Source organism: Orbicella faveolata, unplaced genomic scaffold, assembly GCF_042242905.1.
Source record: "Orbicella faveolata isolate gen_17 unplaced genomic scaffold, um_ofav_v1 contig_14, whole genome shotgun sequence".
NCBI classification, from domain to species: Eukaryota; Metazoa; Cnidaria; class Anthozoa; order Scleractinia; family Merulinidae; genus Orbicella; species Orbicella faveolata.
The window spans coordinates 13837793-13862587 of NW_028301541.1; the positions used below are offsets into that span (position 1 = coordinate 13837793).

At 40.1% G+C, this 24795-nt stretch overlaps 1 long non-coding RNA gene and 2 pseudogenes across 2 annotated transcripts; 2 read left to right on the forward strand and 1 right to left on the reverse strand.

Moving 5' to 3' along the window:
• Positions 1-3651: 3651 nt before the first annotated feature.
• On the forward strand, positions 3652-6254 carry LOC149114099 (uncharacterized; annotated as a pseudogene).
• A 1851-nt stretch (positions 6255-8105) lies between these two features.
• Positions 8106-10093, reverse strand: LOC149114100 (uncharacterized). The gene is made up of 4 exons (XR_016206278.1): positions 10055-10093; positions 9133-9244; positions 8935-9049; positions 8106-8304 (listed from the first exon to the last, which is right to left on the reverse strand). It is a non-coding gene; the product is annotated as an uncharacterized LOC149114100 (long non-coding RNA).
• Positions 10094-14474: 4381 nt separating this feature from the next.
• Positions 14475-23895, forward strand: LOC149114101 (uncharacterized; annotated as a pseudogene). The gene is made up of 3 exons (XR_016206408.1): positions 14475-14647; positions 15370-15742; positions 22247-23895. The product of XR_016206408.1 is annotated as an uncharacterized LOC149114101 (transcript).
• Positions 23896-24795: the final 900 nt, after the last annotated feature.

The following is a 24795-nucleotide window of genomic DNA, read 5'->3' on the forward strand; positions in this document are numbered from 1 at the left end:
TTGCAAAAGGTTTTGAAAGGAAAGTCTGACGCGTACAATTAGCTCATTTGCCTAGTGCAGTTCGTGCACTTTCAAGTCCGAGTCGGTGTTTTCAATTGTCAACAAATCTTGACAAAGATTTCTTTCGTTATCTTTTGTGCTGCGCTGCTGTAACAAATTTCACGAACGCAAAAAAGGCTACTAACATCATGTGTCTTTCTTCGACTTTCACTTTCTTCGCTTTCTTCGCATAGTGAAGTTTTACACTGCGAAAATGAAAATAGACAAGGAGTTTTGACAACTCGATCAACAAAATCGAAATCGTTATTCCAAGTTGATTAAAGAAAGCGTCATCGTAACTTTGCTGATTATTTCTGCTTTATTCGCATATTTTCAGTTTAGCTTTTAATATGTTCTCAAACATTTATCAATCTTAAACATATTTAAAAACTATAGAGTTATTGTTTGAGTTCGATGTACGCTTCAACACGAAAGTGCGGTGGAAGTACAATTTGTCATGTTTACTGACTGTACAAAACACGCATCGGCGGGCGCTCTCATTCATCGACAACAGAGAATTTACTGGGTTTTTACACGAATAAAACTGAGCAGTATCTACGGACGTAAAGTTATTGGGCCTTGATGAAACATCAAGCGTTGCTTACAATTCAAGCGAAACTCAAACTGGCAATTATTTTGTTTTACTTTTCGGTCGCGATAGACTGACAAATTCCTCGCAAGCGTGTGGCAAGAGGAGCTAGGAAACTATGGAGTCCTGAAGCTCTGCGATATCTAAATATATCCAGCTAGTTTTTTGCTGTGTAATGGAAAAGCTGTTAATCTTCAACATATGTGAAATTTAAAGTGGAGTAATGTACAGCTCATGTAAAAGAAACATCCGTCGGAACACAACTTGGTCAGCGATATATGTAAGCTTACAGCGGAACATACCTAAATTCGACACTGTCTTACTTCACTCAAACTGGAGCAGCTTACGACGAAAATATTTAAGCAAAATTCCAACAGACGTAAACGCGTTGAGTTGTGGGCCAAAAACATGAAAAATTTCGGGAATTTCGGAAGCCATTTCCCCCGCGCGACATCCGCAAAAATCCTCGCAGCATGTACGCGCGTGTGCCGCAGGCGATGGCGCAATTTGTTCTAAAAATAGAAATATTGTCCCATGTCATGGGGACAACCCTAATACTAGAAATGGCGCGCGCTTACGGTCTCCGTCCCCGATTATGGCTCCTGTCTAAACTTAATTCGATGTCGATTGAACGTGGACAACTCAACATGAAAGTGCTATAAACTGCAAAGCTGTGAACGAAGGTTCAGCTTGATTGAACGTTGGATCTCACAGGAGATCTAATCAGCCAAACTTGGAAAGTAAAACGATAATAAGTCAAAGACTACTGCAAGGCTGTCACAGCGTCGTATATTTAAAACAATATTTCGGCTGGCCTCAGGTTTAGATGTTACTAGATCATAAAAATGAAATTACAATATTATATAACGGTGCCGTTGTTTGTATTGTTTTTAATGGCTGTTTCGTTCATTAAAAATAGTTCGTTTTGCTCATATAAGTTCATTAAGGTCGACCGCTAAGAAACATTCTCATCAAAGCTTACCGGGTAACCCGAGAACGCTGACCCCCGATCCGCGGACCCCCACAACGGACCGGGTCCGCAGACTACCCTACGGACCGGTCCATGGACTACCCCTATGGACCCCCTCTACGGACCACCCTAAAATAGTGTAAAAATAATAAATAAAGATTTCACCTATGGGTTGTCTAATAGATTCAAACTCGTGTCGGTGATTTTTCGAGTGTTACACTGTGCAAATGTAACAGACTTGGGTTTTTAACACCCCAACCCCCCTCCCAGAAAAAAAATTGCCTAAAAGCCGTTTTCAGCTTCAGGAGATGCCGATGTTAAGAGGGAAAGTTCTTACCTTCCATTCGTGGCTCAATCTGGCTAAGGAAGATATATTTTTAGGCCGTTTATTCTTGTTTGTATCTGTTATTCCGCTGAGTAAATTGTGAAGCCTGAAACGAGTTCACGAGCCCACGGGAGGATGGGCTGAACAAAACGGAAGAGGGGAAAGAACACAAATTTCGAGGCTTCTTGGGGGCTTTCCCGTACGTGTCTTTCGTATACTTTATGGCCACAGCAAAGGAAATGGCAATGTGTAATTATATAAATTGCACCCGAGCTTGAATCTAGGTCTGACCATTTGCACAATGTAACGTTTGAAATTTCGCCGTCACGAATAATCTATTAGACAACCCGCAACTGAAATATTTATTTATTATTTTTATTATATTTTGGGGGGTGGTCCGTAGAGGGGGTCCGTAGGGGGAGTCCGTGGACCCGGTCCGTAGTGGGGGTCCGCGGACCGGGGGTGAGTGTTGTCGGGTTACCCAAAGCTTACCACATTAGCATGAGATTTACTCATTTTCAGGTCACTTTCCAGCCAACAAATGCTCATATCCTGGTCCTGTTGTTACGCCTGGACGACTCAAATGCTCCTGAAATTCAGCCTTCGAGTTGGCCATAGTACTAATTCCAACATTCGAAGTCAACTTCTCTCCACTTTAGCGAAACACCTAATATTATTATAGCGCAAAAGCTACAAAATCATCAAATTCGGGCTGCAAGATGCGCTCTTTGAATAGTAACCGCGCAGCTGCTCGGTTACAATATCAATACGGCGTCGGGCTCGGTTACTATTCCAACATGGCGTCAGGTACGGGCGCTCTCGTTCGGGCAGACTAATTACGAACAATGTCTACACCTGAGTGAGTGCGTGAGTGAGTGACACATTTGCATATCGGAGTCTCCACAACAAACACGTTCCTACGCTTCGCGTATCCACGAGTTTAAAAAGGAAAGCGTTAGTGGAAACGAAAGAAAATCAAGCAAAATTTATTAATTTGCGTGGACTTTTCCAGGAATGATGATATTTATTCTGCGCTTTGAAGGATGTTTTGTCTTGGACGAATAAAGAGAGAAATGGCTACCCCCTCTCAACAAACCAATGATGAATACGTACTCGAGCAAAACGCGGCTTTTTCCCATCTTTGAAATTGGTGGGGAGGGGGGTTACCTAGCTTCTTTGTGCCTCTTGGCACATAAGGCGTCTACAGAATGTCTCCAATTTTCTCTGTTGGCTGCAGCAGCTCTTGTCTCATCCCATGTACGCCATCCCGCGCTGTTCCTCTCTCTCTCAACTGTTCTTCGCCAGTTTCTCATGTTTCCTCGCTATGTAGGAAAAAGGATAAAATCTAAACTACTCTTCTTTTACTGTACATGTAACTCTTGAATTACCTAGTACTCAAAGTCTCTCCGAAAGAAGGAGACAGGAGGTAACTCCGCATGCGTGTTGACAGCAAATGTTAGCTTAAGACTAAGCCTGCTGACGGTTTTGTTATTAAAGGTTTCTTTATGTCTTACCTTGATTAAAATCTCCTTACCGGGTTATAACCTCTGTTTTAAAAAATAGCGACTTATCTACGCTGGCTGACATTAAATTACATTTCATGGCATTAGAAGACGCGTCTTAAAGGCTGAGCACATACCATCACCGAACCAGTTACGAAACGAGTTCATACCACACAGACGTGCATTTCTACTGTTATAAGGTGTTGATCTTCTTAACTCCTGTAGCATGGCACAGTTTGTGTATTTTGCCGCTTTGTTGGTGTCGTGTGGAACAGGGCACTCACAGGAAACCACTACCAGCCCTCAAAAACAAAATACCGGCGTTACCAAGGACTTATGTGAGGTACAAAGTTGAATATCAATTGCCTTTTTTAACGAAAATTACATCTCAAGTTCTTCAGATGTAAAGATATTTTGTATGATTTACAGTATTTCTCATTTCTATCGGCTCAGTTTCGGATTGAAGCAAAAAGGCTTAAGTTTTTAGTCCCAAATCGAGGCTGAGCTCGCAGATAAGTTAGAGAAAGCGATATAAGAATGTTTGCTTCCTAAGTCAAAGTAAATTCTCTCAAGGAATTTTAATGATGTCCGTGTTACTCCCAGCTTCAGAAACAAACAAACATCATTATTATGTAAGAATTAGTGGTACATATATTAGATTACCACATATATTAGATTAACACATAGATATCAAGAACGTGACTTTCGTCTCTAAATTGACAGGATTTTAACTTGTCAAAGCAGACCCGCAAGGCCACAAGTCCACTAACAGACACGCTGACACTAACAGTACTGTAATAACAAGTAACTGATTCGCTAATACAGTAAGAGACAAAAATGCAGATTGTTTTTCATGCCACAATATCTATCGACACAAGTTTCACACTCTGTGTCTTAGTCCAATGAATGCATTTGCTGCTTTGTTCTTAGAAATCCACATACTCCCATGGATTTCCGGGTATTCCAGGATACAATGGCATGCCGGGAATGTCTGGTATTCCGGGGCCCCAAGGGCCGCAGGGAAGAGATGGAGTTAAAGGACAGACTGGAGACAAGGGATCGCAAGGAATGGTGGGACAAAAGAGAGGGAAAGGAAATGAAGGACCTCGTGGAAAGAGCGGACCGCCAGGAATATTGGGACTAAAAGGAGCGCGCGGAACTGTGGGCGATCAAGGAATAAAAGGCGATAAAGGAGAGAAAGGAGAAAGCGTGACAAGTCCTTCTAGTGCAGTGCCACAAACCAACTGAAAACAATGTGTGTGGAAAAATCTCAATGATGGTCGAGATAGCGGTAAGATCAAGGTAAGAGAGAAATGTTCTGATCGCCAATGGTCATTGGTAAACTGAAATTAATTTTGTGAAGGTGAATTAATCAACATGACACGAGCGTGGGACAAAGAAAAATTCTGAGTCCCCGACAGGAATCGAACTCATGACCTCCCGAACACCGGGCGGGCGCTCTATCCACTGAGCTACGAGAACTCGCAGAGAGCAAGGTCATTTAACTGAGTTCATATATTATAATTATTTTGTTACCTAATGTAGGTTAAACTTCAGATTCAGAATTCGACAATGACTGTGACTGGAGATCAGAAGTTTATTATCCAAAGGTTGAGTACTTATGCTGTTTGTGTACATATGCTGTTATTAACCGTAGTATTTTGTCTACTGGTTGCACATCATGGTGACGAAAGTGATATTACATCTTTTCGGTAATAAGAAGTGGAGTGGTGACTTGGGTACTCGAGTACTGAGCATGCATTCTTATTAATTCTTTTATCAGTATTCAGCAAGACAAGTGTGACATAAGAATCTTTGTTGCGAAGTCCACATACTACGTCAGGGTGAATCATCGAAAATTCTGAACCTTCATATCACAATAGAAACACTATTCCAGTCCAAAATTAAGTTGAAGCCCGGGTTAATAAACTTCGGAAACAGTATTGAAGGTCCCTTTTGAGGAGATTTCATCGCATTTGATAACGTCTAATTTTTGTTTGTGACATAATAGCCACAGATTTTAGAGGTGCCATTTTTTCGTGATTCCACGGAGGTGTCACAACTAGTGCCTGCTAATTCTGTCCTTCTCTTTTGGATACATAAAATAAGCACTGTAAAATAGTTTGAGTGAACGTAATCTAAACCTTGTGTAAAATATAACACCATAACGATATATCGACGGTGGTCCTACTGTTGACATTTTAGTGTAACTGAATGCACTTCACTGATAAGCGAACGCTTTTTAACTGGCAAGTCCTCTCAGGAACTCACCCAGATTGACTCACTCCTCTAGATTTTTTAAGGGAAGCTCCTTACACCACGCTTGACACTTTCTCCCACGGAGCCAACAACTTATGATCGGTATTCAGTTAATCCCAGTTAATGATACAAATGCAGTCAATGTGATATAATTTATTAATATGAAGACTGACTTAAGCTTATTTTACTTCCGTTTGTTCCAGGACTGCTCGTTTAATAAGTCGAAGTCTGTTACAGCGATCAAAGTCTCATTCCAGGGAAATATGAGAGTCATAGGTTCTAGAAAGTGTAACCGGTGGTTCTCCAAGTTTAATGGTAACGAGTGCAGTGGACCAATGACAACCGAAGCTGTTGTGTACAACACTTGGCCATCTGGGGATCCCAATCTGCTTCATCATCGATCATTTGAGGGATACTGTGAAAACATCCCACAGGGCACGGTTAGAGTAGAATTATGGGTAGGATCTTGTCCTAGCGGCAATACTTTGGGTGACGCTTACACTGGATGGATATCAGTGTCCCGGATAACGATCGACGAAGCATCTAGGCCCCAGTCCTAATTAATCAGTTCTCATTATCAAGATTGTCGCTACTTAAGCTTATGCTTATTAAAAGCTATTGTAGTGAGAATTGACATTTTTGTGTGTTTAGTGAAACTGTCTCAGCCGGACGAATGGGTAAAATTAAGGCCACAAATGTGATCAGTCTAGCATAAACATTTTCTAAATAAGAATATCAAGGAACTTCACGAAACGTAATCTACTTTGCACTTGCGTTTTTTTTAAATTAATGATGCAAAACTAATTTTATTACATAGTACTTGCATGTAATGCCATTAGAATAAATTCTAAGTTGAGCAAGTTAAATGCATGATGACTACTCCATATACTGCAGTTGCATTTCATTGATGACTAAACAGTTTTCTTTTCTCAATTGCAATGTTCCATGTTACCGTATCAATAATCACTCAAAATCAAATTTCCACATGGTTAATTTTTCTGCTATTGGTAGAGCTAGGATGTGTACTAAGAAAAGAAACGACAATGTAGGTTTTTACCACAATTGCTACTAATCTCGCAATCTGATTGGTTAATTTGCCGTTGTCGATAAGAGTCTAGACAACGGTGCTCGCGTCAATGTGTCACGCAATGCCAGATTCAGCTCGTGCTCTGAAAAAACATTTTCGTTTACGTTGATATTGTGGTTAAAAACAAATCGAAATGTGGTTTAGCAGTCCGGAATATCCCGATAAATTAGGACAGTCATGACGTCATGAAGCTATTGTTAGCAGGGAAAATGGCGGACCTTTTATGCAAACCAAGAAAATATGTTGTTTCCAGTCTCGCATAGAGTCTGGCCAGCACTATCCAGGACGTTTTCCGACCAAACGTTGAGAAGGAGAATAAGCGGCCATTTTGGTTGTGGGAGAACGTTGACTGTCTTCTAATCATTGAGTTTTTTTGGTGTCAAGCGACGATGTAGACGCGATTTTGTGGCCAAATATTAAGGTTAGTAAAATGTACGCGTTATTTTCTAGTATTCACATATTTTTCATTGAGCTGTGTATATTTTTTACTGGTTCTAGTGTTGTTAAAGTTTCATCATGCCAAATTACACGGTTGTAAACAACGTCGATATTTTGTAAACTCTTTTTGAATTTGAGGCGTTACAGGTGTACCTGAACCGCTGTTGTTATAAGGCTTGAGTAATGCATCGTTCCTTCATTTTTATGACAGTTGTTTTCAATTTCTCTCTCTTAAGTACATGGAAGAGCATACTCGACTGCTCGGGGCACTTTGCCGAATTTTTGGAGAAAAAACAAAGGGAAAAGAGAGGAAATAAGACGTCGCTAAGTACGCGGACGAAATTAAACAAATTTGGGAGGTCTCTGTTTTGGTGGATTCACCGAATGTGCACCCCAGTTTTATCACTGGAGAGCCAACAGCCTGTTGAAAACCACCTACAGCACAGAAGTGGCAGCGAAACAGACAGGCCAGGGGTAGTGCAGCGATTCCCTGTAAATGGATGCTATCAGTATCCCAAGGAATGGCACAAAGGGTAAGAGATTGTTTTTGCTCATTTACCAGACGTTGAGGGCCATGCAAACATGTAAGTTAAGGTTTGTAGGGGGCATTGTACTCTTTTTTTTTGGCATTTTTTAAAAACTATACACACTGCAGCTGTTCCTAGTAGATGATGATTCTTTTCACCTCCCCATGAAGCTTGAATGTACCAGAAAGTAATGTTTTTGCAAAATAATTTTTATGAATGCAAATACTGAAAATGTACGAGAGTTTAGAATGTAGTGTCGAGTGTTGAACATTACTAATAGTGAAACTAATGCAAAACATTAATTGGTTGTGAACAGGAAACATATCAGTTTGGTTAAGAATATGTAATAAAAAATAGAAAGCATAAGAGTTATCAGACCACTTGAGGGCAATCTCTTATTTAGTGAGGCTACTGTGGTAACTACATTCAAAATAAATTCATATGTTTAAACGAAAAATACATTTGTAATAATATTGACATCTGTAAGCAATGTAATAATCTTCTAAGCGCTTGTGATTTGTTTCAGGTCCTGCATTCTGCTAAGAGGCAAATTCAAGGTCGAGAGTACCTAAAGAGTGAATAAAATAAGATGGATTTCATTTTCAAGACTGAATTTGTTTTGTATACTTTAAATAAATATATAATAAAACCTTGGGACACGTGGATGGATTGTGAATGCTCCCTTGTCAAACTGTCCAGGAATTATATTTTGATATTTTTGGGTAAATAACTTGGGAAAGTCAGCAATTATATGTAAGTTTTCATAATTTAAATGTGGAAATCAGACATGATATCTTTTAGCACAGTAACAAATAGATACAAGAAATATTTGAAATAAATACCAAAATGGAGAAATTTCAGATTTACAAAGAATATATTAACAGAATTTTTGACTATCCCTGCATCTGACAACACTAAAACTTTGGATACATTTTTTCTGGCTTAGTTTATTTTGTATAAAAGAACAAGAATTTCTCGCTCGTATGCGTTATTGAAAATTCTGTTTTAATGATGATTTCATTTCCTCGATTTAGGCAAAACGTATAACATTTTGGACATCTACAATTTATCTTTGCTGGCATATAAGAACACGGGCGTGCTGTCGATTTCGGCCCGATAATCCCTAGATAGGAGGAAAGCCTCAATTCTCATATCGATCATTTCTGTGCTTAGAAAAATGCAGAGTAAAGATGCTTACCGATTGTACGGTCTCTTTCCAAAGAATGATAACAGCAGCTCGTCAAACGTGGCCCACATTACGTTCTGTGGTGCTTCCTTCGGTCCGAGGATAATCGTTATCTGGGCAGAATTGTCTGCGACATGGAACGCGAACACAAACTTTCCTTTTATTTTATAATTTGGACAGTATTTAACTCAATTCGAGATAAATATATACCTCCTGAAGGCCCCCATTCATGGCATTGGAAAGTATTCGCGACTCTCTTTGTCCGCCATCTTGAATCTCTTGGTTTGTTTTGAAACACAACACTCCACTCAAAACACGCATTCTCATTGGTTGACACGTGAGTTTCGTGACATCACAGATGTCCTAATTTATCGGGATATTCCGGACTGTTTAGCCTAGTCTGTACTCTTATCCACAACTATACGCGTCATCACAGTGTTCAAAATTTGTTGCGTGAGTCCACAACATTTTGACCACCTTGATGACGCGTATCGTTGTCGATAAGAGTACAGACCATGCTAAACCACATTCGATTCGTTAAATTGCTTAAGATTTATGTGTAACACTTTGTAACTTACTATACTGTGTTTATAAAAATAGCATTAAGAAACAATATTGCATTTGAAACTTAATTTAATCGTATTAAAGAAAAAAAATACTGCATTTGAAACTTTATTTAATCGTATTACACTGCGACTAATTGAACCAGGCCACCTAGAAGAAAACTAACCAATCAAAACATATACTCAGAAGCAATGGACTGGTAACTTCTCGTGACGACAAATAACGCTGTGATTGACGTGAAAACATAAACACTATCGACTTCTCTACGTTATATACACTCTGAGAGATTCAGTCCTAGACGGCGAATTATCATAATTATAAATCTCGCTCAAAAAAGTTAGCTTAAGGGACCAATCCCTTATGACGTCCCGGGGGGTAGGTTGTTTAAAAAAAGTGCTGTGTTTCAAACCTTAACCCCCCCCCCCCAAATATTTTCAGATACAAATTATCTCCCCCTTCCCAATTCCTATTTTAAAAATGTCCCCCCCTCCTGACGAGGCCATAATTCTCTCCTTCGCATACTATCGTTCCCATATCTTTGTATGATCTCTTCATCGATGTTCATCACCTGAAGTTCTTCACGATCTCTTGTTCCAAAGGATGCCATTTTGACTAGCTGGGATGTAATTAAACGTTATAAGATTCATTTAGGACCAGAATACCATTTAGTTAAGTCTAGTGGACATAGTTTGCAATAACATTTTAAAACACCTTTGTTTTGTTGTATTTTGACACCTTGAAACGTCACCCGCAATTTTCTCGAAAACGCTCATAAAAATCTTTTTAAAATTTTTTCATCGTTTAGACAACTATGTCAGCTTTTAGATCTTGACGTCGGATTTCCAAAATTATCCTTTGATGATAAGCTATTCGGTTGCACGTAAAATGGGATATGACGTTGTAACGTTGCTAAGGTAACTCAGATCTTGGTAAACTAACCGTATTCGAAACTTTCATCCTTTTCTAGTAGCCCAGTAACGTTTGATTTTCTGAAGGATTGATTATAGTGGTGCTCTAGTCGCTCAAACTTAATCAGTATCGTTAAGTTAAAAAATCCGACCGAGCCACTTTTAACTGATGCAACCTTAATTTCTCAACTCCAGAAGATAAATACATAAGTTGGGATGAAGGTGACATGACAGGTGCACGCCCAATTCGAAAGAAAGCATGTACTCTAATCAAGTCATTTGCTAACCTCAAGAAGGAAACTGTCAGGGCAACGTCCAGCGGGAGAAATAATCCCTCGAGTTTGCACTCGAATTCGAGTTGGACTTCGAGATGAAGATCGAGTTGAAGTTCGAGTTTAAATTTGACAAGAGATAGGCGTAGATCCAAACCAACCAAATTAGCTTTTCTGGCTTTGTAGCCCGGCAGCAGTCAATTGTTTTGTTTTGTTTTGTTTTGTTTTGTTTTTCTTTGTTTCTTTAAAAAAGGTTATAAGAAATCTATTGAAACAATATATTTATTCTTCTTTCTTTACCTAAAAATATTCAGGTACAAGGTAAGAAACAACCTGCCGTCCACTTAAACAAAAATGATGTATATACCCCTCCGTTATAGGGGAATCTAAAATTTCCACGACGGGTGGCCTGGAAAGAAAAATAAAAAGGGAAAGCGTTAGTGGAAGCGAAAGAGAATCAAGCAAATTTATTAATTTGCATGAACCTTTCCAGGAATGATGATATTTATTCTGCGCTTTGAAGGATGTTTTATCTTGGACAGAATAAAGAGAAATGGCTACCCCCTCTCAACAAACCAATGATGAATACGCACTCGAGCAAAAACGCGGCTTTTTTCCATCTTTGAAATTGGTGTGTGTGTGTGTGTGTGTGTGTGTGTGTGTGTGTGTGTGTGGGGGGGGGGGTGGGGTGGGGGGGAGGTAAATTTGTAAAAGCTAAAAAGAGCTAGTCCTACCATAGAGATATAGGAATGTGAATAATTTATCAAACGACCAGTCGCGTATTAAGTTTCGAACTGAATTGATCTGAGTTTGAGAATTGAGAATCGTTTTGAATTAAATTGGATTGAATTGATCGGGAGCTATTGAAAGTGTATGTGTATGGATAAAAAACATATCCCTGGCTAGCTAGGAGCCACGCAGGCTGGAAGAGAAAAATTCCAAATTTTTCATAACTTGACAGAAGACAGCTAACAGCTAACCGCCAGGCCAAATCTTGGGGGTAATTAGAAATCTGAGCAAGACCTTATCATGGTTTTCGATGGAATCGACCGCATCTTTTTATGGGAATCCGATGGCAAATACCTTTTTCGAAAATTGAATTTTACTCAATATGTAAATCGCAACGTTAAAATACTAGTAGATAAAGTGATCTCTGTGATTGTTTCCTGGCTGAAAACAGAGGCACGTTTCACCGTTAACTTGCATTTGAAAATAAATCTTTCAACTACAAGTCTTCACAAAGTAAATTAAACCTACCTTTCGATTGCTAATGTCACGATGGCCAGTAAGCAGGCTAATGACAGGACCTCAGATCATACCATTGTTTCCAGGAAATGTGTCATTTCACACAAGATGACCACGTGGACAACGTTAGAGTCACGCGTCACGCGTCACGCCACGGACATGTGATCGTTGGCTCATGGTTGGCATCTAAAATTTGCGGAAAAGTAATCCCTTGTTTATGCCATTCCCGATGATGGGGATGCTCATCAGGTGCTTCCCGCGCCTTTTTCCCCAAAAAGCGGTTCCAGAAATCTCGGCAGGTTATGTTGTTTTGCGAGCTTCTCACGTCCCTCCTCCTCCATTTTATTTTATTTTGTTCGTTTTATTTTTTAATTGCATATTTTATTAGTTCACTCAAACTTTAACTCGAATTCCAACTCAAAAATTTAACTCGAAGTCCAACTCGAACTCCAACTGGAGCTCGAACTCGAATTTAAACTCGATGGTTCAAGATTCCCGGGAAAGACAGCACAACTGACTAAAGAGATTAGAAGATATAATTATACAGAAGGCTCTCTTTCCCTTGTAGGGAAAAGGACATGATGGAAATAAGCCAGGGTCTTAATTGTTCAAGGCAAGTCAGGTTAGACCTATCTAGAGAATTGAAAGTGGTAAATATTCTGGTTAAATGGTGTTCCTCCATTTTCAGTTAAAAGGATCGCTTTTCGGAAATTCAACAATTTCCGTATTTTCTGGAAAATTTCCCAGGAAATTTCCATACCATTTTTCCCCGTTTCGAAATTGGCGGAAAGCGTCCCTAGTTTACCCAAATGAAGCGAACAATGAAAGGCAAGATTATCTAAGAAGACAAATGTGTCTCACACGGACAATGTGTCGAACATCAAGTCCGTCTAGGTAAATACCAGACGCATTAAACTGTTGGTAGCTTAATTATGAATTTTAGTTCAGCACTGAAATTCTCTATTCAGGCAAATTGGTCTGTTTTATGTGTCTAGTATTTAATGAGTAGAACTATACGACTGAGTCATGTCCGTGCAATGTGCCTTTGTTGAGTTCGTCTGGCGTTTAATGTGACGTATTTTCTGTATTTACTAAACGCACAATACGTCTAAGACGCATTATTCTGTAAATACGACCAATGTGCCATTTTTTAAAATTTAATTTAATTACATGTATGACGCGTGTTCCCTTGAAAATCGTAGATCCTTCGTAACAGTGGTTTGCTCATCGAGAGCATGAGCAGGTTCTTGCGCTCTAGGAAAGCAAGCGACTGCTATGTTTGCTGACTAAAGGTCACACGAAGCTAACATTAAACCCTTACACAGGGAAGTCCTTTATTTGAGTTAAACAAGACATGTCGTTGGATGGCATGCTCGTGTTTTAGTAAATCCTGGAATGCGTGTGTTCAACGATGGCTGTCCCCTTTAACTCTGTAGTTCCATTTTCATCTCAACGTACGTGTTTTGGTATTTTTCCAGTTTTGTCGTTGTTTGAGATAACAGCCTTAAAATAGAACATCTGGCAATGCTTTTACTCTACGCAGCGGTGCATTTACTAAATTGACTGATCTGTTTAATAAATTCATAATCAAAGAATCTGTTCTTTACATTTCAATGCTGGAATATATATCTGATGCATGCTCAGAAAAAACCCCATAAATATTAGGGTTGAAATGAACCATCCAGTGAATGAAGTCATTACCGTAATATCAAAGCGTTCCACTGCTAGCTATTTAGTTGTCTCTTAATAAAGTTATTATCACTGCTGAAAACACTGCAATGCTTTTGCGTATTTTTCAGTTCTCTACTTTATCTTTGAAATTCAGTTTAAGACACAAGATGTGGTAATACTGTTTGAAAACTGATGTGAGAAATAATTGACTTCTGAGAGAGAGGAAATTTTAACCATAGTGAACAATTTAATCTCACCTGGTTCGTTTAACTGACATTGTATCCCAAAACATCTATTTTCAATTAGTTCTTATGACCCTTACTTACGTTTTGGCTGTTCTCCATTATTTTCTCCGAATCTTCTTTATCCTGTCGCAGAAACAAGAACAAGAGATCACGTCAACTAAGTTAGAAAATTAAGAAATTGGTTTAACTGTTCAGTTGGCTAGCGGAAAAAGCAACTGCACGAAGATTCTGATTCTCAACATTATTTGGCACACCCTGCATTTGAAATAAGTGTCCCATTCATGTCCACTACCCGCTTAAAATAATGGTAAAATGATGCCACCTCGTTATGTAGGAAAAAGGATAAAATCTAAACTACTCTCCTTTTACTGTAACTCTAGAATTACGGACTAATCAGTCCCTCCAAAAGAAGGAGACAGGAGGTAACTCCGCATGCGTGTTGACAGCTAATGTTAGCTCAACACTAAGCCTGCTGGTGGTTATGTTATTAGAGGTCACCTTATGTCTTGCCTTGATTAAAATCTCCTTACCGGGTTATAACCTCTGTTTTAAAAAATAGCGTCTTATCTACGCTGACTGACATTTAATTACATTCCACGACATTAGAAGAAGCGCCTTAAAGGCTGAGCACATACCATCACGGAACCAGTTACGAGACGAGTTCATACCACACAGACGTGCATTTCTACTGTTCTCTTGAAGCATGGCACAGTTTGTGTATTTTGCTGCTTTGTTGGTGTCGTGTGGAACAGGGCACTCACTTGAAACCACTACCAGCCCTCAACAACAAAATACTGGGGATACCAAGGACTTATGTGAGGTACAAAGTTGAATATTAATTGCCTTTTTTAACGAAAATCAATCTGTTAAGCATGAGATGTAAAAATATTTACAGGTATTTCTCATTTCTGTCAGCTCAGTAAGGCTTAAGTTTCTAGTCCGAAATCGAGGCTGAACTCTTAGATAAGTTGCAGAAAGCGATATAAGAATGTTTGTTTCCTAAGTCATAGTAAATCGCCTCAAGGAATGTTAAGATCTCCGTGTTGCTCCCAGTAAGAGTCGGCTTCACAAACAAACAAACATTGTTATGCAAGAATTAGATGTGAAGTTTATATGAAATAATTCATATATGAACTGCGGTTGTAGATGAAAGTGAAGCCCTGAGTTTTTCAGGCTTCTTCTTTCCAATTGCTTAAATTGGAAAATTAACTGCGATGATCATTCTTCACTTGCAAGAATTAGAGGAACATATTTGACAGGATTAAGAAATAGATATCAAGAAAGTGACTCTTGTCTCAAAATTGACCGGATTTTAGCTTGTCAAAGCAGACCCGCAAGGCCACAAGTCCCCTAACAGACACGCTGACGCTAACAGTACTGTAATAACAAGTAACTAATTCCCTAATACAGTAAGAGACAAAAATGCAGATTGTTTTTCATGCCACAATATCTATCGACATAAGAAACATCTTGTTCTCGTGTTGTTTAAGTTTCACACTGTGTTTCTTGGTCCAGTGAATGCATTTGTTGCTTTCTTCTTAGAAATCCCTATCTACCCATGGATTTCCGGGTATTCCAGGATCCAATGGTATGCCGGGAATGCCCGGCATTCCGGGGCCACAAGGACCGCAGGGAAGAGATGGAGTTAAAGGACAGGACTGGTGACAAGGGATCGCAAGGAATGCTGGGACAAAAGGGAGAGAAAGGAAATGAAGGGCCTCATGGAAAGAGCGGACCGCCAGGAATGATGGGAATAAAAGGAGCGCGTGGAACTGTGGGCGATCAAGGAATAAAAGGCGATAAGGGAGAGAAAGGAGAAACCGTGACAAGTCCTTCTAGTGCAGTGCCACAAACCAACTGGAAACAATGTGTGTGGAAAAATCTGAATGATGATCGAGATAGCGGTAAGATCAAGGTAAGAGCGAAATGTTCGGATTGGCAATGGTTATGGGCAAAATTACTTTTATCACGTAATGTAAGTTAAAATTCAGATTTAGAATTCGACAACGATTTATATGAGAGGGAATCATGCTGTTATTAACCGAAGTGTTTTTTCAGCTGGTTTCATATCATGGTGACGAAACTGATATTACATCTTTAGGATGATGAGAAGTGGAATGGTGACTTGCGTATTGGAGCACTGAGCATCCATTCTCATTTATTATTTTATCATTACTTAGCAAGACAACTGCGACATAAGAATCTTTGTTGCGTCCACATACTACGTAAGGAAGAATCGTCGAAAACTCAGAAACTTCATACTATCATACTAGATACACAATTCCAGTCCAAAGTTAACTCGAAGCCCAGGTTTTCTACAATAATAAACCAAAAGCCTGAGAATCAGTGAAAAATAGAACCGATAGGTCAAAAATAACACGCACAAAACCCTTACCGACTGTTTCGATTTAAACAGGTAAACAATACGACATGATAAAAAACATCTACATCACCTTCTCTAGTTTAGCTATTTGGTGTTCAAATTTGGCGACTCAAAAACTCAACCAAGAGGAAGCTCTCTAACACGTGACCAAGCACGCTGAATGCAGGTCCGCAATGGGTGCGCAACGATTGTAGCACCTTACAGAGTATAAGCCAATAGATCAGTGGCGAGATCGTCTAACTGCTATCTGGTCATAGATCATCGATTCAACTATTTTTTGGGGCTCAGAACTCAAGTATCATTTTCTTTGTGAATTCAGCGGGACAAAGTTCTTTATTGCGTTTGAGCGTAGGGAGAACGCAGCCTAATTTTCGGTTGGTGTCCACATGTTGAACTTCCTGCGTAATACAGGCGAAATCGATCGACGGTGCAGTGGTCTTAGCAAATTCAGCCGCCCCGCTTAATTTTTGCAGGGGCATGTCACAGCCAGTAAACTGGTACCGTTTAATGCTAAGACATGTGATAAGACATGTGGCGAACATGTGAGTACCGGTATGTGAGTAGGCCATGTGAGCTCGTCTTTCCGCTCGATCTTTCTTTGACTTCTTTCCATTTAGTCGCCGTACGGTTCGCTATTATGTGCTCTCAGAGTTAGATTTTGGTAAATTTAAACGCTTCGACGGTAGCATTTATCGAAATCTGAGGGAATTGTCCTTGTTTATTAACACGACTTGGCTTTGGGATGTTAACTTGGGAACACCTGCATTTTGATTGCATATGCTGATCCGGGGCGGGGGAACTCCCATATGGAATGGACGGGGATGCTCGTCGTCTCGCTTAGGGGTGTAAATTTCGGATTTTGGTCTCGCTTAGGGTCTTCTGGGCAAAATGTCATTATTTTTAGCCGTCAAGGTCTCGTTAAGGGCACGCGAAGAAATAACAAAACAGAAAGAATTTTGATTTTTTATTTTTACTCAATTCATATAAACAAATTCGCCATCATTAAAAGTCACTTTACTTTTTATTTGTCTGTTTTGTAAACTGGTCTCTTTTAGGGGTCTGCATAGGCTTCGGCCACGCTCAGATTGGTCTCTTTTCGGGGTTAAATTCAAAATTTCCGACGAGCATCCCCGTCCACTCCATATGGGAGTCCCCCCCCCCCCCCCCCGGGATGCTGATTAGTTCCAGTCGCGACAGATAGCTCAGTCTTTATCCGGTCGAAATTTTGTTGCTTGGAATCGGTGGAAAAGTACTCTGAAGGCAAGATCAAAAAGTCTGCTTTATTAATCAGGGGAAATACTCGAATTAGTTGCACGGAGTTGGTTTACGATAAACGAGTAGGCGATTGCTAATGCTAGCTTAAATTTGTGCTTCCAGCTTAGGATAACGTACGTAATTTAATATTCTATGAAACTTGTGAGTCTACAGAAACTGGCGGCGTCACGCAACTTACCAACAAATCGTGACCTCGTCACTAGCATGGACTTTGACACTATGCATATCTGACTTTAAAACCGCGGTTGCTGCTGAAAAATGTTGATTTTAGCAATAGACAAAGGTTGAAAGTCAGCTAGTGAAATCATTTCTTTGAGGTATATATATTAAAGCGAGGGCGTGGAACGCATTTTTGTAATCTCTGGTTACTACTAGTTTACTAGATTTTATTGGCCCTTCTATTATTTAGTTGGGTGTGGACTGAGTACTAGATATTATTAGACGATGCTTGACGTGTTTTGATTCAAAGGAAGGAGAAGGAAATTTGATTTCACGGATACTTGGTAAGGGCTCTGCATTGAACGGAGTCTGAGGAAACTATAGTGTTGGGGTGACTGAGATTTGTGTTTGGCTTTATTAACTTCGGGAACGGTGTTGAAGGTCCCTTTTGGGGAGATATCATGGCATTTGCTACCGTCTTTTTTCTTTTGGTATGAGATGATAAACACAGATTGTAGAGGTACTATTTTTCGTTATCTCACGGAGGCATCAAAACTATTGTCTGCTAAGTTTTTTCCTTTTAGATACATACAGGAGCCATAATCGGGGACGGAGACCGTAAGTCTTGGGATCCGCGTGCACCTATGATATGGGACAATTTTGCTATTTTTAGAACAAATTGCGCCATCCTGACGTTATATTTCCGCGCGGATCCACGCACATGTCGGGGGTTCTCGTGTGGATGTTCTCACGTTGCGTGATCAAATGGTGAGAGGTGCGAGATTTTCTAGCGGATTTTTCACGGTGATGGCGTTGAATAAGGCAGGGACTAAGAATGTCCCACAGTGTTAATTCTATGGGACAAAATTTTCAAAACTCGCTCAAATCTAGCGAAAACTCGTTTCAACTCTCCAGGATGAGAGAAAATGACACCACTGAATGTTGTAGAGTCTTTATTCGGTAAATTACCCATACATTGAACGAATTTAATGTCAACTCCTGATCTCCATAAAACTCTTATATTTAAGTCACCGTTTTCCATACAAACTCTTATATTACGCTTGGGTGACCTGTGGATAGACTGGTGAAATCCCCGCAAGCGTCCTGGTAAGAGGAGAAAAACTTTGAAGTTATAAAACACCGCTAAATCCAAATTTATCCGACTAGTTTTTCGCTCTGTTATGAAAAAGCTGTTGATCTTCATTCTATGCGAATTTAGAGTGGAGGAATGTGGAGCTCTTGGAAAAGAAGCAGCGCTAACCCAGCTTGGTTAGTGATACAAAGCTAAGGCTATGTTATAAATCTAAATTCGACACGGTCTTATTTCCCCTGCAAAAATTCGCAAAACATCCGCATCCGCCAAAATCCATGCACACAGTATGTACGCGCGTATGCCGCACGCGATGGCCCAATTTGTTCTAAAAATAGAAAAATTGTCCGATTAAGGGCCCATTAACCGATCTTTTCGAGCCGTTGCTATGGAAATTTATTTTCATATAACCTCATCATTTTTAGTTAGTTCAGAGTTATTTCATGTGTTTTAACTTTTTCATGATCAGCAACACTATTGATGACGTCATCAGGCCACGCCCATGGTCATGTAACTAATACTGAAAAAACGCAAAGGCTCCCAGGCAAATTACTTTATCAGGATTTTTTTCATTGATTTAATATTTTAATTTAAATCCTCATTACGCTATGCATAGATTTTGTTTCATTTCTAAAAGGTCAGATTTTGAGAGAATTTCAAAATATTGAAAAATTCGTAATTTTCCAAAAAAAGCATGATTTCGAAAAAGGAATGCATAGCTATGTTTCCAACGTTGGCTTTAATCGAAATCCGTCGAAAAAGGCTGGATTTAATTAAAAACCGCATTTTCTTTAGCATTTAAAGAAACCGGAAGTGCGCCCGATATATGTTGGAAGTTACCCTATTAGCGCGTGCGCAATTTATACTACCAGCGCACGTCGGTAAGATAAAACAAAGCCAACGGAGTTAGTTTTTCTCTTTCTATTGCTCTTGTTTTTCTGTCTTTCTCCTATTTTGTCTTTGCTTGTACTTTTTTTACTTTGCATTTTGTGAAACACAAAGAAAAACATCTAAAATGTAAGCGAATTTGGAAGTTATTGAGTTGTTTTTGTTTTCCGCGCTCAGGCTGACGTAAGAAACCGGAAGTGAAATTTCACCTCCTTAGCAACGCGCGCGAGCGCGCGCATAAATCGGTTAATGGGCCCTTAACAAATCGAATGCGGTTTAGCGTAGTCTGTACACTGATCAGCAACGGGAACGCGTCATCACAGTGGTCAAAATGTTGTGGACTAACGAGGCGCAGCCGAGTGAGTTTACAACAAATTTTCACCACTGTGATGACGCGTACTCGTTGTCGATAAGAGACCACGCTAAACCACATTCGATTTGTTTTTAACACAATATCAAAGATAACGAAAGAAATCTTTGTCAAGATTTGTTGACAATTGAAAACACCGACTCGGACTTGAAAGTGCGCGCGCTGCACTGTGCAAATAAGCTACTTGCACGCGTCAGACTTTCCTTTTTAAAAAACTTTGGCAAACTCGCTCAACATGCAGAAGCAATAAGAAAAGAAAAATGTTTGGGAAAAGAGTAATGACGCGTACTTGTTGTCGATAAGAGTACAGACCACGCTAAACCACATTTCGATATGGTTTTTACCACAATATCAACTTCAAAGACTTGTTTTTTCTCAGAGCGCGAGCTGAAAAAGGCATTGCGCGACACATTGACGCCAGCAGCGTGGTATGGACTCTTATCGACAACGGCAAATTAGCCAAACAGATTGCGAGATTAGCAGCAATTGTGGTAAAATATCATAGGAACAGGCCAATACTAGAAATGACGCGCGCTTACGGTCTCCGCCCCCGATTATGGCTCCTGATACATAATATGACCACTGTAAAATAGTTTGAGGCAATGCAATCTACACCTTTTGTAAAATAAAACACCATAATCATAGTGACTGTGGTCTTGCTGTTGATATTTAAGAGTAACAGATTTTAATGCACAGATAAGTGAACGCTTTTTAAGAGGGCATTACTCCAAAAATCTCAGCCAGATTGACTCACTCCTTTAGACTTAAGGGTAGCTCCTTACACCACGTTAGCCTGCGAGCAGGCTCACCTTTGAGTCACGCGCGAGCGATGAGGAGTGAAGCAATCCGGCAGGGAAGAGTCTGGTGAAGAGGCGTCATGAAAGTGATTCTGCCCGTATCGACATTTTGTTCGCCGATTTCCCCACCCCTTCCCCCACCCACAGAGCAGGGGCAAACTACATCTTGAGCGCATGCACGCAGTCACGTATTCGCCGTATAGTTTAAAGGAAATTAAAGTGTGTATGATTTCTGCAAAGCTGGATGTATTTTGACCCGCTAGCTTTCGACAACTAGTAACTAAAGCCTGAGTCATCGGGAAAGAATGTTTTGTAGCTCGGCGACGGCGAATGGCCATGAGTTGTGGTAAGAAAACAAATTTTTCTTGTAGCTTGGCAACTGGCTATGATGACCCTCAGACCTGTGCCAAAAGATAAATTTTCCGATTCGTAGCTCGGCAAATTCATTGGTTGTCAGAAAACAAACTTTCTGTGTTTTGTAACTCGCTAAAAGGCCGTGTTTTGTAGTCAGAATGGTTAATTCACCAACAACACGTAAAATTCGAGCAAGGTCAACAAATACAAACACAAACTTTAAAAACATTTCGCGACGCGCTGTCTTGCAGGGTAACTGGTGAAAACTTTATTGTCTCAAGAAATATTTGTTACAAGTGTTGGCGATCTGAAATTGAGTTCTAAGTATCGCCAACCATTCAAATTCCTTTCCTGGAAAATACTTTGTCCAGTACAATCCACTCTGGGCAAGGACCCTACCGTTCCTTTCCTTGTTATGCCGGCTTTTCTTCCTTCTGTGTAATTTTTTTTGAACCCAAAATAGGCGGGGGGCTGTCTCCTAGATTCGCTAAAACCGCCCCTGAATTTCCAAACATTCTAAACACAATGTATTGCAAACGTTAAGCGGGCAACGAAACAACACGAAGGCGTTTGCCCGTTTACCAGCATCATCAAAGACCAGACCGCCAAAGCAAGGTCACTTGGAATCAAGTGTGTGTCCTTTCTAGACGTAAACTTCGACGGTTTTTCTTCGGCAAAACTTAGTCAACAACGGATATCAGGCCTGCATGTTGTTATGAAAAAGATTTACAATTTTCCCGAGAAATCTGAGCTACCAAAGTTCATACTTCCGGTGAAAATTAGTTGCCTATTTTTTCTGCGGTTTCCGAGGTGGAAATGAAAAATTTGCAGAGGTCAGAGCAGGCTCACTTTCTCGTCTCGCGGCTTGGCCGCTCGCGCTTTTGTTCCAACGTCAGCCTGCTCGCAGGCTGACATGTATGCAGGCTAACATGTATGCAGGCTGACATAACAGCAGGCTAACGCCACCCTTGACACTTTCTCCCACGGAGCCAACAACTGATGATCGGTGTTCAGTTAATCCCAGTTAATGATACAAATCTAGCCAAAATGTGATGAAATTTATTTATTTGAGTTCTGACTTATTTTACTTTCGTTTGTTCCAGGACTGCTCGTTTAATAAGTTGCAGTCTGATACTGCGGTCAAAGTCTCATTCCAGGGAATAATGAGAGTCTATGGTTCTTTTACTAAGTGTAACCGGTGGTTCTTTAAGTTTAATGGTAACGAATGCAGTGGACCAATGACAATCGAAGCTGTTGTGTTCAACAGTTGGCCATCATCTGCTGGGAATCCCAATCTTCATCATCATCGATCCTTTGAGGGATACTGTGAAAACATCCCACAGGGCACGGTTAGAGTGGAATTATGGGTAGGATCTTGTCCTAGTGGCGATACTTTGGGTGACGCTTACACTGGATACATATCGGTGTCCCGGATAATGATTGAGGAAGTGTCTAGGCCCCAGTCCTAAATAATCAGTTCTCATTATTGAGATTGTCGCTACTTATACTCATGCTTATATTAAGTTATTGTAGTCAGAACTGATTTTTTTGTGGGTTTTTGGTGAAACTGTTTTAGCCGTACGAATGGGTAAAAATAAGGCCATAAATGTGATCAGTGTAGTATAAACATTTTCTAAATTAGAAAATCAACAACAATTCACGAAATGCATGTAATCTACTTTGCATATGCACTTTACTTATTAATGATGGGAAATTAATTTTATTCCGTAGTATTTGCATGTAATACCATTAAAATAAATTCTAAATTGAGCAAGTCAAATGTGTGTTCCAAAAGCTCGGTGTGATGGCTACTCCACAGATTGTAGTGACATTGCACTGATGACTAAACAGTGTTTTTTTCTCAATGTTCCATGTTACCGTATAATTTCTCAAAAACAAATTTCCACATATTAAGTTAAGTTAGGCAAGTGATTCGAAAAATTTTGAACGATACTCAACACGATAACCTTCATTTGGCGCGAAAATATGCTCGGATATCTGTCCTTGAACAGTATCTATTCCTCAATGCTCACGGTTTTCCTCGAGCTACACTCTCGGAAAACTTTTCCCTTCTCAGAACAGATAATGTCTGCGGAGAAATATCCTAGCATATTTCCGCGCAAAATGGAGGCTACTGTTTATTTAGAGCGGTTTTCAATTGAGTGTCGTAAAATCAAAACCAAAGCAATCAAGCTAGCCAATCACAAAGGACACAGACAATACAGTGATCCAATCAAAACTCGAAATTATTACATCGACGCAAAACGCGGGAAAACCTGTGCGAGTAAGTCACGTTTGGTTTTGGTTTTACTTCTGATTGGAGGAAAAAATGGCGCGAGTTTTTTAAGCCAATCATATAGCATGGTAGTGCAAAACTAATTACTTTTCGACACTCAAGTAAAAACCGCTCCATGAAAGCTTTATATAATTTAATTATAGCTTCTTTCACGGATGCATTCAGTTAGTTGGCTTGTAGAGCGAAAATACGGCAGAGCGACGAAAGGAGAGAAAGGCTTGGACCACGCTTCTCCCCTATTCTTTCGGTTGCGCCCCAACTTACTGTAGCTAAATTAATTGTGACTCTCCCATTGATTTCTATTCGCAGTTAACTAAACACAGCTGACTTATTTCATGGGGAATCATTACAAATTTTTTCAGTTTCATTTTGTATGTTGTCATTTTAAAAATAAATTTCGTGTTGTAGTACTAACAAGGTAAATTTTAAAAGAAAATAAAGGTTAAAAGTTTACAAGGTGGTACTCGATGGCTTTAACGAGGTCATCGTGTAAACGAGGGGTTTAGATATGAAATTAACTGAGCTTTTGTTAGGGACCAATGTGTTGTTTGTGTAAGCGGGCGGTAATAACCAAAAGGCGAGATTAAATTGTGCCGGCATTTCTTTTGTCACTCTATAGCAAGAAGGTGCGTGCACCTTAATTAGTATAATTAGCCGATCGTTCCCACGTTCGGTCGACATAGTTGCGTGGCCCGTGCAACGGCGATTTGCACATCGTGGAAAGATTCGGAAGTTGTTCAACGATCGAGGAGAAATAATAAGTAACCTTATGCACTCAACTGGGAGGCGTGGTGGCCTCATGGTTCGTCCGGGTTCGAGCCCTGGCCGGGGACATTGTGTTGTGTTCTTGGACAAGACACTTTACTCTCACAGTGCCCCTCCCCACCCAGGTGTATAAATGGGTACCGGCGAACTTAATGCTGGGGTAACTTTGCGATGGACTGGCATCCCATCCAGGGGGGAGTAGAAATACTTTTAGTCGCTTCATGCTACAGAAACCGGGATAAGCTCCGGCCTGGTAGGCCACTTGGCTCGTATTCAGACTTTACCGTTTTTGTCTATGCACTCGACTAGCTTTCCCCGCAACCGGAAACAACAGTGTTGAAATCGCGTAAGCTGGCTATAAAAAGTTACGATATACCTTCGATAAATCCGCCGAGAAAATTGATGGAAGAGTATTGCTTACTAGCCCCCATGTTACAGCTTGCGATTTCCTTGGCTTCGTTGAATCTTTTTTTTCTGAAACTCTTTACGAGAATCTTCCCGTTGCACGGGCCAAGCAGGTCGATCAATGAAGAAAACCACTTTGTGTAAGAAGGCGACAGAGTTACCGGGCTGGACCTCCTCGCTGATTGG